This window comes from Puntigrus tetrazona, unplaced genomic scaffold (assembly GCF_018831695.1).
Source record: "Puntigrus tetrazona isolate hp1 unplaced genomic scaffold, ASM1883169v1 S000000991, whole genome shotgun sequence".
NCBI lineage: Eukaryota > Metazoa > Chordata > Actinopteri > Cypriniformes > Cyprinidae > Puntigrus > Puntigrus tetrazona.
This window is the reverse complement of record NW_025048586.1, coordinates 76,143-94,890: the sequence shown is the minus strand read 5'-3', so window position 1 is coordinate 94,890 and position 18,748 is coordinate 76,143. Positions and strand designations below refer to the sequence as shown.

At 41.4% G+C, this 18,748-nt stretch overlaps 3 non-coding genes and 18 pseudogenes across 3 annotated transcripts; all 21 read right to left on the bottom strand.

Moving 5' to 3' along the window:
• Positions 1-177: 177 nt before the first annotated feature.
• On the bottom strand, positions 178-297 carry LOC122339131 (annotated as a pseudogene).
• Positions 298-573: 276 nt separating this feature from the next.
• LOC122339084 lies at positions 574-690 on the bottom strand (annotated as a pseudogene).
• A 275-nt stretch (positions 691-965) lies between these two features.
• LOC122339067 lies at positions 966-1,085 on the bottom strand (annotated as a pseudogene).
• Positions 1,086-1,358: 273 nt separating this feature from the next.
• Positions 1,359-1,477, bottom strand: LOC122339150 (annotated as a pseudogene).
• Positions 1,478-1,750: 273 nt separating this feature from the next.
• Positions 1,751-1,869, bottom strand: LOC122339183 (annotated as a pseudogene).
• A 273-nt stretch (positions 1,870-2,142) lies between these two features.
• Positions 2,143-2,261, bottom strand: LOC122339127. The gene has a single exon (XR_006249916.1). It is a non-coding gene; the product is annotated as a 5S ribosomal RNA (ribosomal RNA).
• A 275-nt stretch (positions 2,262-2,536) lies between these two features.
• Positions 2,537-2,655, bottom strand: LOC122339062 (annotated as a pseudogene).
• Positions 2,656-2,930: 275 nt separating this feature from the next.
• Positions 2,931-3,049, bottom strand: LOC122339182 (annotated as a pseudogene).
• A 273-nt stretch (positions 3,050-3,322) lies between these two features.
• LOC122339083 lies at positions 3,323-3,439 on the bottom strand (annotated as a pseudogene).
• A 276-nt stretch (positions 3,440-3,715) lies between these two features.
• LOC122339107 lies at positions 3,716-3,834 on the bottom strand (annotated as a pseudogene).
• A 272-nt stretch (positions 3,835-4,106) lies between these two features.
• LOC122339181 lies at positions 4,107-4,225 on the bottom strand (annotated as a pseudogene).
• A 275-nt stretch (positions 4,226-4,500) lies between these two features.
• On the bottom strand, positions 4,501-4,619 carry LOC122339153 (annotated as a pseudogene).
• A 273-nt stretch (positions 4,620-4,892) lies between these two features.
• Positions 4,893-5,014, bottom strand: LOC122339108 (annotated as a pseudogene).
• Positions 5,015-5,289: 275 nt separating this feature from the next.
• LOC122339040 lies at positions 5,290-5,408 on the bottom strand (annotated as a pseudogene).
• Positions 5,409-6,071: 663 nt separating this feature from the next.
• LOC122339148 lies at positions 6,072-6,191 on the bottom strand (annotated as a pseudogene).
• Positions 6,192-16,576: 10,385 nt separating this feature from the next.
• Positions 16,577-16,695, bottom strand: LOC122339113. Its single transcript, XR_006249914.1, has one exon. It is a non-coding gene; the product is annotated as a 5S ribosomal RNA (ribosomal RNA).
• Positions 16,696-16,969: 274 nt separating this feature from the next.
• LOC122339017 lies at positions 16,970-17,088 on the bottom strand (annotated as a pseudogene).
• Positions 17,089-17,360: 272 nt separating this feature from the next.
• LOC122339036 lies at positions 17,361-17,480 on the bottom strand (annotated as a pseudogene).
• A 276-nt stretch (positions 17,481-17,756) lies between these two features.
• On the bottom strand, positions 17,757-17,875 carry LOC122339180 (annotated as a pseudogene).
• A 276-nt stretch (positions 17,876-18,151) lies between these two features.
• On the bottom strand, positions 18,152-18,270 carry LOC122339061 (annotated as a pseudogene).
• Positions 18,271-18,542: 272 nt separating this feature from the next.
• On the bottom strand, positions 18,543-18,661 carry LOC122339102. Its single transcript, XR_006249913.1, has one exon. It is a non-coding gene; the product is annotated as a 5S ribosomal RNA (ribosomal RNA).
• Positions 18,662-18,748: the final 87 nt, after the last annotated feature.

Below are 18,748 nucleotides of genomic sequence, written 5' to 3'. Positions count from 1 at the left end.
TGAGCTACATTAAAGATAAGAGCATTAGTTAAGTAGTTAAAAACAGTCAAACTCTGTTTAAAGAACAGCTACTTTAAAGGCAATTGAATTAAATAAGCAGTAAGGAAAGCAAAGAGCTGGTCAAACTTTGGCCACACTAAGGGCCAGTGTATTAGATAAGTAGTGAAAAAACTCTAAAACTTACAGCACCTGGTATTCCTAGGCAGTCTCCCATCCAAGTACTAACTAGGCCCAACTCTGCTTAGCTTCTGAGATCAGGCGAGATCAGGCGTGAACAGGGTGGGATGGCGTGTGAGAAAGCTGCTGCAAAAAGCCCCTATTTTAAGGTGAGGCACACACTAAGTGCCATTATACTAGATAAGTAATGAATGAAATACAAAAAAAATACTTCAAAATGAGCTACATTAAAGATAAGAGCATTAGTTAAGTAGTTAAAAACAGTCAAACTCTGTTTAAAGAACAGCTACTTTAAAGGCAATTGAATTAAATAAGCAGTAAGGGAAAGCAAAGAGCTGGTCAAACTTTGGCCACACTAAGGGCCAGTGTATTAGATAAGTAGTGAAAAAACTCAAAAACTTACAGCACCTGGTATTCCTAGGCAGTCTCCCATCCAAGTACTAACTAGGCCCAACTCTGTAGCTTCTGAGATCAGGCGAGATCAGGCGTGAACAGGGTGGTATGGCCGTAAGCAAAAAGCTGCTGCAAAAAGCCCCTATTTTAAGGTGAGGCACACTAAGTGCCATTATACTAGATAAGTAATGAATGAAATACAAAAAAATACTTCAAAATGAGCTACATTAAAGATAAGAGCATTAGTTAAGTAGTTAAAAACAGTCAAACTCTGTTTAAAGAACAGCTACTTTAAAGGCAATTGAATTAAATAAGCAGTAAGGGAAAGCAAAGAGCTGGTCAAACTTTGGCCACACTAAGGGCCAGTGTATTAGATAAGTAGTGAAAAAACTCAAAACTTACAGCACCTGGTATTCCTAGGCAGTCTCCCATCCAAGTACTAACTAGGCCCAACTCTGCTTAGCTTCTGAGATCAGGCGAGATCAGGCGTGAACAGGGTGTGTATGGCCGTAAGCGAAAGCTGCTGCAAAAGCCCCTATTTTAAGGTGAGGCACACTAAGTGCCATTATACTAGATAAGTAATGAATGAAATACAAAAAATACTTCAAAATGAGCTACATTAAAGATAAGAGCATTAGTTAAGTAGTTAAAAACAGTCAAACTCTGTTTAAAGAACAGCTACTTTAAAGGCAATTGAATTAAATAAGCAGTAAAGAGAAAGCAAAGAGCTGGTCAAACTTTGGCCACACTAAGGGCCAGTGTATTAGATAAGTAGTGAAAAAACTCAAAACTTACAGCACCTGGTATTCCTAGGCAGTCTCCCATCCAAGTACTAACTAGGCCCAACTCTGCTTAGCTTCTGAGATCAGGCGAGATCAGGCGTGAACAGGGTGGTATGGCCGTAAGTGAAAGCTGCTGCAAAAGCCCCTATTTTAAGGTGAGGCACACTAAGTGCCATTATACTAGATAAGTAATGAATGAAATACAAAAAATACTTCAAAATGAGCTACATTAAAGATAAGAGCATTAGTTAAGTAGTTAAAAACAGTCAAACTCTGTTTAAAGAACAGCTACTTTAAAGGCAATTGAATTAAATAAGCAGTAAAGGGAAAGCAAAGAGCTGGTCAAACTTTGGCCACACTAAAGGCCAGTGTATTAGATAAGTAGTGAAAAAACTCAAAACTTACAGCACCTGGTATTCCTAGGCAGTCTCCCATCCAAGTACTAACTAGGCCCAACTCTGCTTAGCTTCTGAGATCAGGCGAGATCAGGCGTGAACAGGGTGGTATGGCCGTAAGCCAAAGCTGCTGCAAAAGCCCCTATTTTAAGGTGAGGCACACTAAGTGCCATTATACTAGATAAGTAATGAATGAAATACAAAAAATACTTCAAAATGAGCTACATTAAAGATAAGAGCATTAGTTAAGTAGTTAAAAACAGTCAAACTCTGTTTAAAGAACAGCTACTTTAAAGGCAATTGAATTAAATAAGCAGTAAGGGAAAGCAAAGAGCTGGTCAAACTTTGGCCACACTAAGGGCCAGTGTATTAGATAAGTAGTGAAAAAACTCAAAAACTTACAGCACCTGGTATTCCTAGGCAGTCTCCCATCCAAGTACTAACTAGGCCCAACTCTGCTTAGCTTCTGAGATCAGACGAGATCAGGCGTGAACAGGGTGGTATGGCCGTAAGCGAAAGCTGCTGCAAAAAGCCCCCTATTTTAAGGTGAGGCACACTAAGTGCCATTATACTAGATAAGTAATGAATGAAATACAAAAAAATACTTCAAAATGAGCTACATTAAAGATAAGAGCATTAGTTAAGTAGTTAAAAACAGTCAAACTCTGTTTAAAGAACAGCTACTTTAAAGGCAATTGAATTAAATAAGCAGTAAGGGAAAGCAAAGAGCTGGTCAAACTTTGGCCACACTAAGGGCCAGTGTATTAGATAAGTAGTGAAAAAACTCAAAACTTACAGCACCTGGTATTCCTAGGCAGTCTCCCATCCAAGTACTAACTAGGCCCAACTCTGCTTAGCTTCTGAGATCAGGCGAGATCAGGCGTGAACAGGGTGGTATGGCCGTAGCGAAAGCTGCTGCAAAAAGCCCCTATTTTTAAGGTGAGGCACACTAATTGCCATTATACTAGATAAGTAATGAATGAAATACAAAAAAAATACTTCAAAATGAGCTACATTAAAGATAAGAGCATTAGTTAAGTAGTTAAAAACAGTCAAACTCTGTTTTAAAGAACAGCTACTTTAAAGGCAATTGAATTAAATAAGCAGTAAGGAAAGCAAAGAGCTGGTCAAACTTTGGCCACACTAAGGGCCAGTGTATTAGATAAGTAGTGAAAAACTCAAAAACTTACAGCACCTGGTATTCCTAGGCAGTCTCCCATCCAAGTACTAACTAGGCCCAACTCTGCTTAGCTTCTGAGATCAGGCGAGATCAGGCGTGAACAGGGTGGTATGGCCGTAAGCGAAAGCTGCTGCAAAAGCCCCTATTTTAAGGTGAGGCACACTAAAGTGCCATTATACTAGATAAGTAATGAATGAAATACAAAAAATACTTCAAAATGAGCTACATTAAAGATAAGAGCATTAGTTAAGTAGTTAAAAACAGTCAAACTCTGTTTAAAGAACAGCTACTTTAAAGGCAATTGAATTAAATAAGCAGTAAGGAAAGCAAAGAGCTGGTCAAACTTTGGCCACACTAAGGGCCAGTGTATTAGATAAGTAGTGAAAAAACTCAAAAACTTACAGCACCTGGTATTCCTAGGCAGTCTCCCATCCAAGTACTAACTAGGCCCAACTCTGTAGCTTCTGAGATCAGGCGAGATCAGGCGTGAACAGGGTGGTATGGCCGTAAGCAAAAGCTGCTGCAAAAGCCCCTATTTTAAGGTGAGGCACACTAAGTGCCATTATACTAGATAAGTAATGAATGAAATACAAAAAAAAATACTTCAAAATGAGCTACATTAAAGATAAGAGCATTAGTTAAGTAGTTAAAAACAGTCAAACTCTGTTTAAAGAACAGCTACTTTAAAGGCAATTGAATTAAATAAGCAGTAAGGGAAAGCAAAGAGCTGGTCAAACTTTGGCCACACTAAGGGCCAGTGTATTAGATAAGTAGTGAAAAAACTCAAAAACTTACAGCACCTGGTATTCCTAGGCAGTCTCCCATCCAAGTACTAACTAGGCCCAACTCTGCTTAGCTTCTGAGATCAGGCGAGATCAGGCGTGAACAAGGTGGTATGGCCGTGGCAGCTGCTGCAAAAGCCCCTATTTTAAGGTGAGGCACACTAAGTGCCATTATACTAGATAAGTAATGAATGAAATACAAAAAAATACTTTCAAAATGAGCTACATTAAAGATAAGAGCATTAGTTAAGTAGTTAAAAACAGTCAAACTCTGTTTAAAGAACAGCTACTTTAAAGGCAATTGAATTAAATAAGCAGTAAGGAAAGCAAAGAGAGCTGGTCAAACTTTGGCCACACTAAGGGCCAGTGTATTAGATAAGTAGTGAAAAAACTCAAAAACTTACAGCACCTGGTATTCCTAGGCAGTCTCCCATCCAAGTACTAACTAGGCCCAACTCTGCTTAGCTTCTGAGATCAGGCGAGATCAGGCGTGAACAGGGTGGTATGGCCGTAAGCAAAGCTGCTGCAAAAAGCCCCTATTTTAAGGTGAGGCACACTAAAGTGCCATTATACTAGATAAGTAATGAATGAAATACAAAAAAATACTTCAAAATGAGCTACATTAAAGATAAGAGCATTAGTTAAGTAGTTAAAAACAGTCAAACTCTGTTTAAAGAACAGCTACTTTAAAGGCAATTGAATTAAATAAGCAGTAAAGGAAAGCAAAGAGGCTGGTCAAACTTTGGCCACACTAAGGGCCAGTGTATTAGATAAGTAGTGAAAAAACTCAAAACTTACAGCACCTGGTATTCCTAGGCAGTCTCCCATCCAAGTACTAACTAGGCCCAACTCTGTAGCTTCTGAGATCAGAGGCGAGATCAGGCGTGAACAGGGTGGTATGGCCGTGCGAAAAGCTGCTGCAAAAGCCCCTATTTTAAGGTGAGGCACACTAAGTGCCATTATACTAGATAAGTAATGAATGAAATACAAAAAAATACTTCAAAATGAGCTACATTAAAGATAAGAGCATTAGTTAAGTAGTTAAAAACAGTCAAACTCTGTTTAAAGAACAGCTACTTTAAAGGCAATTGAATTAAATAAGCAGTAAGGGAAAGCAAAGAGCTGGTCAAACTTTGGCCACACTAAGGGCCAGTGTATTAGATAAGTAGTGAAAAAACTCAAAAACTTACAGCACCTGGTATTCCTAGGCAGTCTCCCATCCAGAAGTACTAACTAGGCCCAACTCTGCTTAGCTTCTGAGATCAGGCGAGGATCAGGCGTGAACAGGGTGGTATGGCCGTAAGCGAAAGCTGCTGCAAAAAGCCCCCTATTTTAAGGTGAGGCACACTAAGTGCCATTATACTAGATAAGTAATGAATGAAATACAAAAAAATACTTCAAAATGAGCTACATTAAAGATAAGAGCATTAGTTAAGTAGTTAAAAACAGTCAAACTCTGTTTAAAGAACAGCTACTTTAAAGGCAATTGAATTAAATAAGCAGTAAAGGAAAGCAAAGAGCTGGTCAAACTTTGGCCACACTAAGGGCCAGTGTATTAGATAAGTAGTGAAAAAACTCAAAATTTACAGCACCTGGTATTTCTAGGCAGTCTCCCATCCAAGTACTAACTAGGCCCAACTCTGCTTAGCTTCTGAGATCAGGCGAGATCAGGCGTGAACAGGGTGGTATGGCCGTAAGCAAAGCTGCTGCAAAAAGCCCCTATTTTAAGGTGAGGCACACTAAGTGCCATTATACTAGATAAGTAATGAATGAAATACAAAAAATACTTCAAAATGAGCTACATTAAAGATAAGAGCATTAGTTAAGTAGTTAAAAACAGTCAAACGCTGTTTAAAGAACAGCTACTTTAAAGGCAATTGAATTAAATAAGCAGTAAGGGAAAGCAAAGAGCTGGTCAAACTTTGGCCACACCAAGAGGCAAGTGTATTAGATAAGTAGTGAAAAAACTCAAAGCTTACAGCACCTGGTATTCCTAGGCAGTCTCCCATCCAAGTACTAACTAGGCCCAACTCTGTAGCTTCTGAGATCAGGCGAGATCAGGCGTGAACAGGGTGTGGTATGGCCGTGGCGAAAGCTGCTGCAAAAAGCCCTATTTTAAGGTGAGGCACACTAAGTGCCATTATACTAGATAAGTAATGAATGAAATACAAAAAAATACTTCAAAATGAGCTACATTAAAGATAAGAGCATTAGTTAAGTAGTTAAAAACAGTCAAACTCTGTTTAAAGAACAGCTACTTTAAAGGCAATTGAATTAAATAAGCAGTAAGGAAAGCAAAGAGCTGGTCAAACTTTGGCCACACTAAGGGCCAGTGTATTAGATAAGTAGTGAAAAAACTCAAAACTTACAGCACCTGGTATTCCTAGGCAGTCTCCCATCCAAGTACTAACTAGGTCCAACTCTGCTTAGCTTCTGAGATCAGGCGAGATCAGGCGTGAACAGGGTGTAGTATGGCGTAAGCAAAGCTGCTGCAAAAAGCCCCTATTTTAAGGTGAGGCACACTAAGTGCCATTATACTAGATAAGTAATGAATGAAATACAAAAAAATACTTCAAAATGAGCTACATTAAAGATAAGAGCATTAGTTAAGTAGTTAAAAAGTAATGGAAATTATTCTAATTGATTACATTTAATGTTTATTGTTCACTTTTAACACTGAATTGAATTAACTTCACTATTAAACTAACTTTACTTAAAGATAGATTACATATATATATATATTCGTAACATCACGGTACTAGGCACAAACACAGAAACATATATTAGTGACCTGGAATGTTAGAGTTATGGGAAACATACACTGTGTGCGTGACAGTGGTTAAACCCATGTTAAACAACCTCATGGGAGTACAGGATGCCCTATCTGTGCTAGGTGCAGGAGATAAACTGGAGAACAATCAGACACTGTAAGCACAGATGGGTGGCGTGACTTTGGACTATTTCAATTGGTTCGAGATGAATTTGAGCGACCTTGGAATGTATACTTTTGCCTATAAAACCTCTAATCTGTGAGCTCACTGTTATCTCTTTGCTCACAGACTTCACTGTGTGTAAACCAGATCATTTTGTTCTCTGCGCGGAGAAATAAAAAGCAAGACAAAGACAAATTTGCTGGACTCTTTATTTTTCAGTCTTCACATAATTCTGAGTTGAAAATTCCGCGACAATCTTGGCGGCGAGGATGGGATCCGACAGCTGATCGTCCGGGACTTGAAAGGCGTTGGTAGGCTGATCACCCTAAGCACAAAGGGTCTTAGCCTGTACCCCTAAAGCGGTTTCAGGAAGAGGAACTGGCGTCTGAGGGCCCAGTGGACCGTCACTGCTGGATTCCTTAAAAGAACCAGGAAAGCGCGTGCTGAAAGCGGTGAGACTGATTTTGAGACACGAGTTTGTCTTTGTCTTAAAAAAAAAAAAAAAAAAAAAAAATTATTATTAACGGATATATATATATATAAATAAATTAATTTTCTTTCATCTTGGTCTGACAAAAACAACGAGTGGTTTGATATTCCTAGATTCACGAGCATGGCGAGCCGCCTATAGGTTTCACGGGTTAGTGAAAAGGGTATTGTCTGCGAGTAAGCAAGAAAAAAAAAAAAAGAGGCGTAAGGGACTCCGTGCAGTAAGTACAGGAGTAAGAAGACTCTGCGCGGGTTAGTGCAGAGCCACCGGCAGTGGCGACTGAGTGTGAGGAAGAGGGCGCGTCCCAGGTACAGGTAAAGTCTCGGATTGCAAGTATGGGGTCTAGTAATGTCAAACCTGAAATCGATCTAGACGATTTAAACAGCCCAATTTATGTTGACATGAGAAAGAAATATGGACAGAGAATTATGGAAGTGATACGATTTGGATCGAAGATCATGATTTTCCAAAAGGGGGCACGTTTAGTGTGGCGACTCTAAACAGGGTGAAGGAAAGTTTGGAAAAGCGTGAAAGTAAACTTAGGGATGAGAAAAGTTGAAAAACAAACAAAAGATCTGTTTCAGAAACATAGACAATATCTGAACTATTGGCTAGAAGAGGCAGAGCATGAGAAAAGCAGCGAGCCCTGAAAGAACTGCCTCATAAAAATGTAGAGTCAGAAACAAAGAAAGTTAAAGGAACAGAGTATACTGCTCAGAAATCTTCTTCTCTCTATCCCTCTCTAGAAAACCAGTGCGCCGCGGTGGACTTTGATCTTGACTCCTGGCCTTACCCCCACCAACAAATGCCCCAGCCGCTGGCACCACCACGCAATCGCCACCACCACAACCGCCGTCTTACTACCCTGCTGCGGCGACACCCGTGGGCTTATGGAAAGGAGGACAGTTGCCGCCTCTTACCGCTCCAACGGCACCTGCACCATCTCAGCCTTCTACATCCAGCGACGGAGTTCGAAAGATGAGATACTCCGTGACCGGCACGAGAACCAGATCCAGATCGCTTGAAAGACTGGCACTAGAACCGGACTGCGTGGATGAGAGCAGCGGTGAGGAAGCGCGACATCTTTCCCTATGATTCAGGTGGCTGGCCCACAAGGAACCACGATGGTTTTTCGACCATGGACTGAGACAGACTTGAGGCAGGTTATGACAAATCTGCCAAACCCCAGAGACTCGGGAGAAAAGTTTGTAGTGGAACTGGATGCGTTCTGTCAAGAATTCAGCCCAACGATGCTCGAACTCAAGCGTCTGCTGATGATCAAGATGGGGCGGCGGACTGGCACAAGATCCGACCAGATTTCCCAGGTGGACACGCGGAGAGTTCAAGCAGAGTGGGGACACGCTGAGAGCGAGCCATACAGGTTAGCAGTAAAAGCTCTGGGCGGACGATTCAAGGCCCTTTTTCCTGCTAGGATTAACACCGACAAGATCAACTACTGCACACAAAGAAGGGGCGAGTCAGTTGGCGACTATTTTGTGCGACTGTATGAGACTTTCAACACTTATAGTGGAATGCCAGAGCCGGACATTAGGGAAATTCAAAGATGTGGGAAGCTCATTTACGCAGCCGCTTCCTGAGTGGACTGAAACCGAAATAACGACTATCGTCAAGCAAACCTGCATCGAGTGGGAAGGCGAGAAACTGGAGAGGATTCAAAAACATGCGTTACATGCTGAAAAGATGTTGCGCGGAGAAAAGTGCGAAAAAGGCTGAAAAGGAGCTCCAGCTGCCAAACCTGACAATGTACAGAGGAGCGAGTTATCGAGGCCGAGGCGGGGAGAGGAAGAGGGCAAAGACTGTCTCAAGTTGATCCGGATGTTTGTTTTTATTGCAAAAAGCCGGACATTGGAAAAATGAGTGCCCGCTTTTGAATAGACACGGCGGCTGCTGCGGCAAAGTCTAAACCGAAAGCAGATTGGCGGCAGAGTGCGAGAGAGAGGAGGAGTTGAGAGCAAAGTCTCACTGGCGACCACACTTCAGTAACAGATAAGTTTGACACACACACACCCACATCTGACACTGCTGAATTGCAATGAAGAAATGCTTGCTGCGAATTGCAATGAAGAAATGCTTGCTGTCATACACGATTGCATTGCTAAATTAGAAAATGAGAAATCTTTCAGACAAAGAGAATTAGGCACATATACTCATTTGAATGACTTAGCATATCAACAAATGCCAGAGGTTAGCTTATGGATAGACGGAGTTGAAAGGGTGTTTTTAGCTGATCACGGGGGCCACGAGTTCAGTATTAAGGATAAATGAGTTTGCCTCTGTCCCCAAATTGAGTGGAAATTTTGCATGGACGATTTCTGCATCTGGTCATACTGTTAAAGAGAATTATACAGTCCCTCTGAGGTGTAAAGATGAGAATGGTGCAAGTTTCAGACACAGCTTCCTCCTCTCACAGCACTGTCCAAAAAATCTGCTGGGGAGAGATTTGTTGTGCAAACTGGGTATTTCTCTAATATCTGGTCCAGAAGGTGTGAAAGCAGTTCAGTGCCAAATTCAAACTCTGACTGCAATCCAACATACACCACTATATGTTTATCAATGGAAATTGCAAGATGATGAATTATGCGAAAGTCTTGTCAATGGCGCTAAAGACAGAGTTTCGCCTGATTCTGATTTTATGCCATTCTCAGACTTACATTGCTCAGCACATGTGTCTCTGGCTAGAGACGAGTTGTTTGAACAGAAATGGTTTCCACGTATTGAGATATTGCAATTGAATTGGCTAATTTGGACAGAAAATAAATGTGCTGCTGCTGTTGCATTAACCGATGAACAGCAGGTGTTTTTACTGATGTTGTGGATTCTTTTCCCCATGTGTCGTTGTCGAAAGGAGGCGACAATCGTTGGGAAGACATTGGTCCCTTTGTAAAGGCGTGTATCTTTCATGAAAATTGGTTGCGGACTGCTGAGAAAAATGTTGAATATAATCCAACTCTGTCTGCATATCGAACGAATTTGACTGAGCCTGCTGCGATGGCTGAGCGCACAGTTCATGTGAGTGAAAGTGCATTACCCAATCACTGCTTCCTTACAGAAACTGAAATGGAAAGCATTCCAGCTCTCAAGGAAGTTCCAAAGACTGTTTGGGCTTCTTCTAAATATGGCGTGGGGTTGATCAAGAATTGTGACCCTATTCAAATTATTCCAAAATCTGATTACAGACCATGCAAACCTCAATATCCTTTGAAAAGGGAAGCTATTGAGGGAATCAAGCCAGTTTTTGAGGCATTGAAAAAGGCTGGAGTGATTGTGGAATGTGAGAACTCTCCTGTGCGTACACCCATCTTTCCTGTCAAAAAGATAAGAGCGCAGACCAGCCGGTTGAGTGGAGGTTTGTGCAAGACTTGCAGGCTGTAAATGATGCAGTTCAGACACAGGCTCCTATTGTTTCCCAACCCGTACACACTCCTATCACAAATACCAGGTGATGCTGAATGGTTTCGGTTGTTGATCTTTCCAATGCTTTCTTTTCTGTGCCGGTTCATAAAGACAGCCAATTTTGGTTTGCTTTCAATTTTAATGGCAAACCTTACACTTTTACTCGACTTTGTCAAGGATTCAAAAATTCGCCTGTATTGTTCGTGAGGCACTGAAGAGAAGTTTGGAAACATTACAATTGGCACCAGGGTCAGCTTTAATTCAATATGTCGATGATCTCTTAATAACAGCCAGAGATGAAGAAACTTGTACACAGGACACTGTAAAGCTGTTGAAACATTTGGCTGTTGAAGGCCACAAGGTCAGTTTGTCAAAGTTGCAGTTTGCAAAAAGGGAGGTGACGTTTCTAGGTCACATTATCAACAAGCAGGAAAATCTCTAACACAAAAAAGAGAATAGAGGCAATTCAAAAGATTCCAAAGCCTCTGACAAAAAAACAGCTCATGTCATTTTTGGGAATGTGTTCATATTGTAGAACATTTATTCCCAACTATGCCATTGAAGAGTCACCTTTGAGCGCTTTGGCTCACGGAAAAAGGTTGCAGCCACATGACAAACTGACCTGGACTCCTGAAGCAGAGAAAGCATTTGAAAGGTTGAAAATGTTGTTACAGACATCCCCAAGTCTGGGACTTCCAGACCCTGAGAGAAATTTTGTACAAACAGTTGATGAGAAAAATGGTTTCATGTCTTCTGTTCTGTTACAGGATCACGGGGAAAGCTGAGACCGGTGGCATATTTTCAAGTAAACTCGACCCTGTGGCAGCAGGTCTGCAAATTGTCTGAGAGCTGTAGCAGCAGCAGAAAAAGCTATTTTAGCTTCAAGGGAAATTGTGGGATATTCTGATGTAACATTACTAGTGCCACACGCTGTCTCTATGATCCTGTTGGAACAGAAAACATCTCATTTGTCAACAGCCAGATGGCTCAGATATAATACCATTCTATTGGAAATGCCAAACATCACAGTAAAACGGTGTACAGTATTGAATCCTGCCACACTGCTCCCAACCGAGCAGGATGGCGAGAACATAATTGTATCGCGCATTGGAACAGGTGTGCACACGCGACCAGATTTAAAAAAAACCCCCTTGACAATGCAGATTTGGTTTTGTTTGTTGATGGTTCAGCGTCTCGAGACCCAGAAACCCGGTAAAAACAGAGTAGGTTACGCAGTAACCACGCGCATGCGACATTAGTAAGCGGGCGCTCCAGCGCATTACTCTGCGCAAGCGCCGAATTAGTAGCATTAACAGAAGCCTGTAAAATCGCAGAAGGAAAAACAGTCACCATCTACACAGATTCTCGTTATGCTTTTCGACCTGTCATGATTTTTCGGCTCTATGGCGATGTAGGAAATTTCTAAAATCCGATGGAAAACCCATCCAAAATCATGATAAAATAGCAGCCTTGTTAGAAGCGATTTTGCTTCCAAGGTCGATTGCTATTTGCAAGTGCGTCGCGCATTCCAAGTTTAACGATTTTGTATCATTAGGAAACAAGCGCGCTGATATCGCTGCGAAGAAACGCAACAAAGGGAACAGAACCTTCTCTTACATGTGTAACTGTTGCGATGACGAACTAACCTTCCCTTCTAGTTCTCTTGCAGCTATGCAGGGTTTCGCAACACCAGAAGAGAAAAACAATGGGTGAAGGCGAGTGCAAGCTGAAAGACAACGTTTGGCTGAGCACGAAGACAAACCTTGTTTGCCAAAACACTTTTCCCACACTATGCCAAATTAGTGCACGGGTTAGATCACATAAGCAAAATGGGAATGTTTGACATGATCAATCAATATTGGTTTACAAAAGGATTTACTTCCTTTGCAGACAAATATTGTCAATCTTGTATGATCTGTGCCACAAATAATGTAGGAAGAGGACAACAGGTCCTTTGGCAGCACATCCACCACCAAGTCAACCTTTTGATCACATAATGTTCGATTTCATTGAACTGACACCATGTGAAGGTAAGAAATTCTGCCTTGTTTTGGTTGATATGTTCTCAAAATGGGTGGAAGTCTTCCCACATCTAAGCAAAATGCTGGGGCTGTTGCAAAGGCACTAGTGTCTGAGATCGTCCCAAGATGGGAATACCAAAAAGATTAGTAGTGATAATGGCACACCTTTTGCTAATGAGGCAATCGATCAGGTTGGGAAATTCTTGGGAATTGACATACGTAAACATACCTCCTATCATCCAGCGTCCGGGGTAGTGTTGAAAGAGAAAATGGAATTTTGAAAAATAAACTGGCAAAGTGTTGTGAGCAAACAGGTCTGTCTTGGGTCAAAGCACTTCCCATTGTGTTGATGTATATGAGAATGAGAAAAAGAGCAAAGTCTAATCTCAGTCCATTTGAAATCTTGTTTGGCAGGCCTCCATCGCTTGGAGTGGGACCGGAACCCGACCATTGCCCTCTACTGCTCTGTGTGAAGATGACATGTTGAACTATTGTAAAAATCTGTCTTCGACTCTCTCTCAGATCTCTCAACAGGTCAAGGACGCTCTACCTAAACCAGCAGAAGGATTTCTGCATGACATCAGACCTGGTGATTTTGTGGTGGTCAAAGGATTTCAGAAGGAAACATTGGAAATCAAGGAGGTGGGCGGCCCGTTCCAGGTCCTGCTGATACGCACACACTGCGGTTAAGGTGGCTGAGAGGGCTACGTGGATACACGCCAGCCACTGCAAAAGGTCCCAGCACCACCAGAGGGAGCGCGGCCCAATAAACAGTGATTGACCCGCTGCCCGTGCCAGGGGGCGTCTGACTGACAAAGGTAAAGCGAACACACAGTGGTGTATGGGAGCTGAACACGCAGCAACATCACTGTGTGGGAGTGAGCTGATGTCAGTACAGGCCAACGGATGCCGAAAAGAAAAAGGATTTTCCCATCACCATAGAAGAGCAAGGGCTCTATGGATCAGGCGGCCGTGGTGGAACACTAGATACCCGTTCACCCGATTCTATATCGCTGCTATAAGAGGAAAATAGGAAGCAGCGTATGTAAAGCAATTAGACAAATAGTTGAACAAGATAGTGCAGTGTTAGCTGTCATTACCACAATTGGCTGGAGAGCATCACATTTCTATGAAGGACAGACTGCTGCGTTCCTGTATAGTAAACCAAATATAAGACCTCAATTAGATAGACAAACAGGGCAAATTTGTTTCTTCCCTACAAAAATATCAGGCGTCACGTGGCAGTATCTGACAAGATGGTATCCTCTAAATTGAGAAGGAAGATAGACAAGTTCAAAAACCTATCGACTTGTACCCAAACCTCTTGACCTAATCATAAGCATGGCGCTGGTCGTCCTCTCATTTGCACTATTCATCATGATATACATGGAGAAACAACGCGTGAACATCATGTCACTGAATGTGGCGATATGGTTAATCAAACTCTCCTCCGGCAAGTCAGAGCAGTCAAGACAGGAGATGAGCACTGGTTAGACCACCCGAATCCGCCACATCCGTATGCTAACAATATGTGGTGGAGGCTGCTTAACTTCACTGCTAAAGCGAATGGCTTGACTGACTGCTACGTGTGTGCACAACTCCTCACAGCATAACCGGAGGATTGGTGGGCCTATCAAGACCCAGATAAGGATCTGATCAAGCACATAACAGCAATATCAGTGGCAGCAGCAGGACTACCCGAACACAGTGACTTCTGGATCATGGAGAATTCAACTGAGTGGACAAAGATTAGAACCCTGAAGAGGGTGGCAGGCCGCATTGCTATAGTGAAAGACATACCATCTAACCTGACCTGTTATCGAAATGACGGGGGACAAGACTCCATGGGAGAAATACCCATCAATCACTGCAATGAGATGTACAACTCACTCCTGATCACTCAAGAAGCCGGTCACAAATGCATGGGGTGCTTGTTGAATTCCATCATTGGGGTAGGACTTCTGCCACAATGTCACATCAGCCGACGTTATCTCACCGGTAGCAACCCCAACGATCGGGTGAGATGCAAACAAGATTGCTCAGAGGTCCACATTCCTGACAACGATGGTACCAGTGTGGTGGAGGAATGGTACTGGCTGTGTGGACATGTCGTGTATGCTTCACTGCCCCGACGGTGGACAGGCACATGTGCTATGGTACAGTTATATGGAGGAGCGATAGCGGTAAGAGCACCAGAACAACTTCACACGAAGAAGCCAGGACATCGCCTCACTAAGGCCAAGAGAGAAATCGAGAAGAGGGTGACTTCACTGCGTGACCGAGTCAAGATATCAAGCCTTGGACGGGACAACCCTGTCCCGAAAGAACATCGACTATGGAACGGAGCTGAGAAATTCTTCCAGGCTTTGGTCCCGTCTCTTGGTGTGGCATTCCTCCAAAATGAAGTGGAAGTGACACGGTATGAACTAATCAGCTTCATGAATACCACAAAGGTAATGATGGAGGGGATCAAGGAGGAACTGAGAGGCCTGAGACTGACAGCGTTGCAGAATCGACTTGTGTTGGATCAACTTACAGCCATTTCGGGGCGTGTGTGCTGTTGTAGGATCTGCATGTTGTACCTATATTCCTGACAATGATGCTGATGGTCATATGATAGATTTGGGTATTCAGAATATCACCAATGCAGTAAACAGGCTAAAGGCTAGGGAGATTAGTGCTGATGATGATGTGTGGGGATGGAATTGGTTCAAGGGATTATGGCAAAGGCTGAGTATATTGGTTTGCTTGCCATTTCAGCACTATCTGTGTTTGTTCTGTTACTGTGTATATGGCCTTGTGTGATGAGCATGGTAAAAGAGCAGTGAATTCGACTATGAGAGCTTCTGCCACACACCAAATGATAATGTTTAATCACTGGGGAGTAAGATGAGGATAAATCCAGAAAGGTGGTGAATATTGTTGATTGTGATGATTATGATGATTCAAGTGATGATGAAGAGTAACCTAATGGTTAAAGGGGTCTCGAGTAGATAATTTCACAAGATAACACCATTTAAAGGAAAAATTCTACATTTCAATTAACGTTTTTATATATATATATATATAGTCAGCGATGATTTCCTCAGATTGAGTTTTATGTAATCTCCAGTTAATCACATGTTAAAGATGTTTATTATGTTTTTCAAACCCTTATTGTGTGATGGTGTGTTCTGAATCCATGTGAATTTACACACTTGATGTTATCGTTAAGGGATTTTATTTTATTATATTCTAATTTGACAGGTGATCAAGAATGATCAAAAGGGAGGAGTGTAATGGAAATTATTCTAATTGATTACATTTAATGTTTATTGTTCACTTTTAACACTGAATTGAATTAACTTCACTATTAAACTAACTTTACTTAAAGATAGATTACATATATATATATTCGTAACATCACGGTACTAGGCACGAACACAGAAACATATATTAGTGACCTGGAATGTTAGAGTTATGGGAAACATACACTGTGTGCGTGACAGTGGTTAAACCCATGTTAAACAACCTCATGGGAGTACAGGATGCCCTATCTGTGCTAGGTACGGGAGATAAACTGGAGAACAATCAGACACTGTAAGCACAGATGGGTGGCGTGACTTTGGACTATTTCAATTGGTTCGAGATGAATTTGAGCGACCTTGGAATGTATACTTTTGCCTATAAAACCTCTAATCTGTGAGCTCACTGTTATCTCTTTGCTCACAGACTTCACTGTGTGTAAACCAGATCATTTTGTTCTCTGCGCGGAGAAATAAAAGCAAGACAAAGACAAATTTGCTGGACTCTTTATTTTTCAGTCTTCACATAATTCTGAGTTGAAAATTCCATGACACATTAAAGATAAGAGCATTAGTTAAGTAGTTAAAAACAGTCAAACTATTTTTAAAGAACAGCTACTTTAAAGGCAATTGAATTAAATAAGCAGTAAGGGAAAGCAAAGAGCTGGTCAAACTTTGGCCACACTAAGGGCCAGTGTATTAGATAAGTAGTGAAAAAACTCAAAAACTTACAGCACCTGGTATTCCTAGGCAGTCTCCCATCCAAGTACTAACTAGGCCCAACTCTGCTTAGCTTCTGAGATCAGACGAGATCAGGCGTGAACAGGGTGGTATGGCCGTAAGCAAAAGCTGCTGCAAAAGCCCCTATTTTAAGGTGAGGCACACTAAGTGCCATTATACTAGATAAGTAATGAACGAAATACAAAAAAATACTTCAAAATGAGCTACATTAAAGATAAGAGCATTAGTTAAGTAGTTAAAAACAGTCAAACTCTGTTTAAAGAACAGCTACTTTAAAGGCAATTGAATTAAATAAGCAGTAAGGGAAAGCAAAGAGCTGGTCAAACTTTGGCCACACTAAGGGCCAGTGTATTAGATAAGTAGTGAAAAAACTCAAAAACTTACAGCACCTGGTATTCCTAGGCATTCTCCCATCCAAGTACTAACTAGGCCCAACTCTGCTTAGCTTCTGAGATCAGACGAGATCAGGCGTGAACAGGGTGGTATGGCCATAAGCAAAGCTGCTGCAAAAAGCCCCTATTTTAAGGTGAGGCACACTAAGTGCCATTATACTAGATAAGTAATGAATGAAATACAAAAAATACTTCAAAATGAGCTACATTAAAGATAAGAGCATTAGTTAAGTAGTTAAAAACAGTCAAACTCTGTTTAAAGAACAGCTACTTTAAAGGCAATTGAATTAAATAAGCAGTAAGGGAAAGCAAAGAGCTGGTCAAACTTTGGCCACACTAAGGGCCAGTGTATTAGATAAGTAGTGAAAAAACTCAAAATTTACAGCACCTGGTATTCCTAGGCAGTCTCCCATCCAAGTACTAACTAGGTCCAACTCTGCTTAGCTTCTGAGATCAGACGAGATCAGGCGTGAAACAGGGTGGTATGGCCGTAAGCAAAACCTGCTGCAAAAAGTCCCCTATTTTAAGGTGAGGCACACTAAGTGCCATTATACTAGATAAGTAATGAATGAAATACAAAAAAATACTTCAAAATGAGCTACATTAAAGATAAGAGCATTAGTTAAGTAGTTAAAAACAGTCAAACTCTGTTTAAAGAACAGCTACTTTAAAGGCAATTGAATTAAATAAGCAGTAAGGGAAAGCAAAGAGCTGGTCAAACTTTGGCCACACTAAGGGCCAGTGTATTAGATAAGTAGTGAAAAAACTCAAAAACTTACAGCACCTGGTATTCCTAGGCAGTCTCCCATCCAAGTACTAACTAGGCCCAACTCTGCTTAGCTTCTGAGATCAGGCGAGATCAGGCGTGAACAGGGTGGTATGGCCGTAAGCATTGAAAGCTGCTGCAAAAAGCCCCCTATTTTAAGGTGAGGCACACTAAGTGCCATTATACTAGATAAGTAATGAATGAAATACAAAAAATACTTCAAAATGAGCTACATTAAAGATAAGAGCATTAGTTAAGTAGTTAAAAACAGTCAAACTCTGTTTAAAGAACAGCTACTTTAAAGGCAATTGAATTAAATAAGCAGTAAGGGAAAGCAAAGAGCTGGTCAAACTTTGGCCACACTAAGGGCCAGTGTATTAGATAAGTAGTGAAAAACTCAAAACTTACAGCACCTGGTATTCCTAGGCAGTCTCCCATCCAAGTACTAACTAGGCCCAACTCTGCTTAGCTTCTGAGATCAGGCGAGATCAGGCGTGAACAGGGTGGTATGGCCGTAGCGAAAGCTGCTGCAAAAGCCCCCTATTTTAAGGTGAGGCACACTAAGTGCCATTATACTAGATAAGTAATGAATGAAATACAAAAAATACTTCAAAATGAGCTACATTAAAGATAAGAGCATTAGTTAAGTAGTTAAAAACAGTCAAACTCTGTTTAAAGAACAGCTACTTTAAAGGCAATTGAATTAAATAAGCAGTAAGGGAAAGCAAAGAGCTGGTCAAACTTTGGCCACACTAAGGGCCAGTGTATTAGATAAGTAGTGAAAAAACTCAAAACTTACAGCACCTGGTATTCCTAGGCAGTCTCCCATCCAAGTACTAACTAGGCCCAACTCTGCTTAGCTTCTGAGATCAGACGAGATCAGGCGTGAACAGGGTGGTATGGCCGTAAGCTAAAGCTGCTGCAAAAGCCCCTATTTTAAGGTGAGGCACACTAAGTGCCATTATACTAGATAAGTAATGAATGAAATACAAAAAATA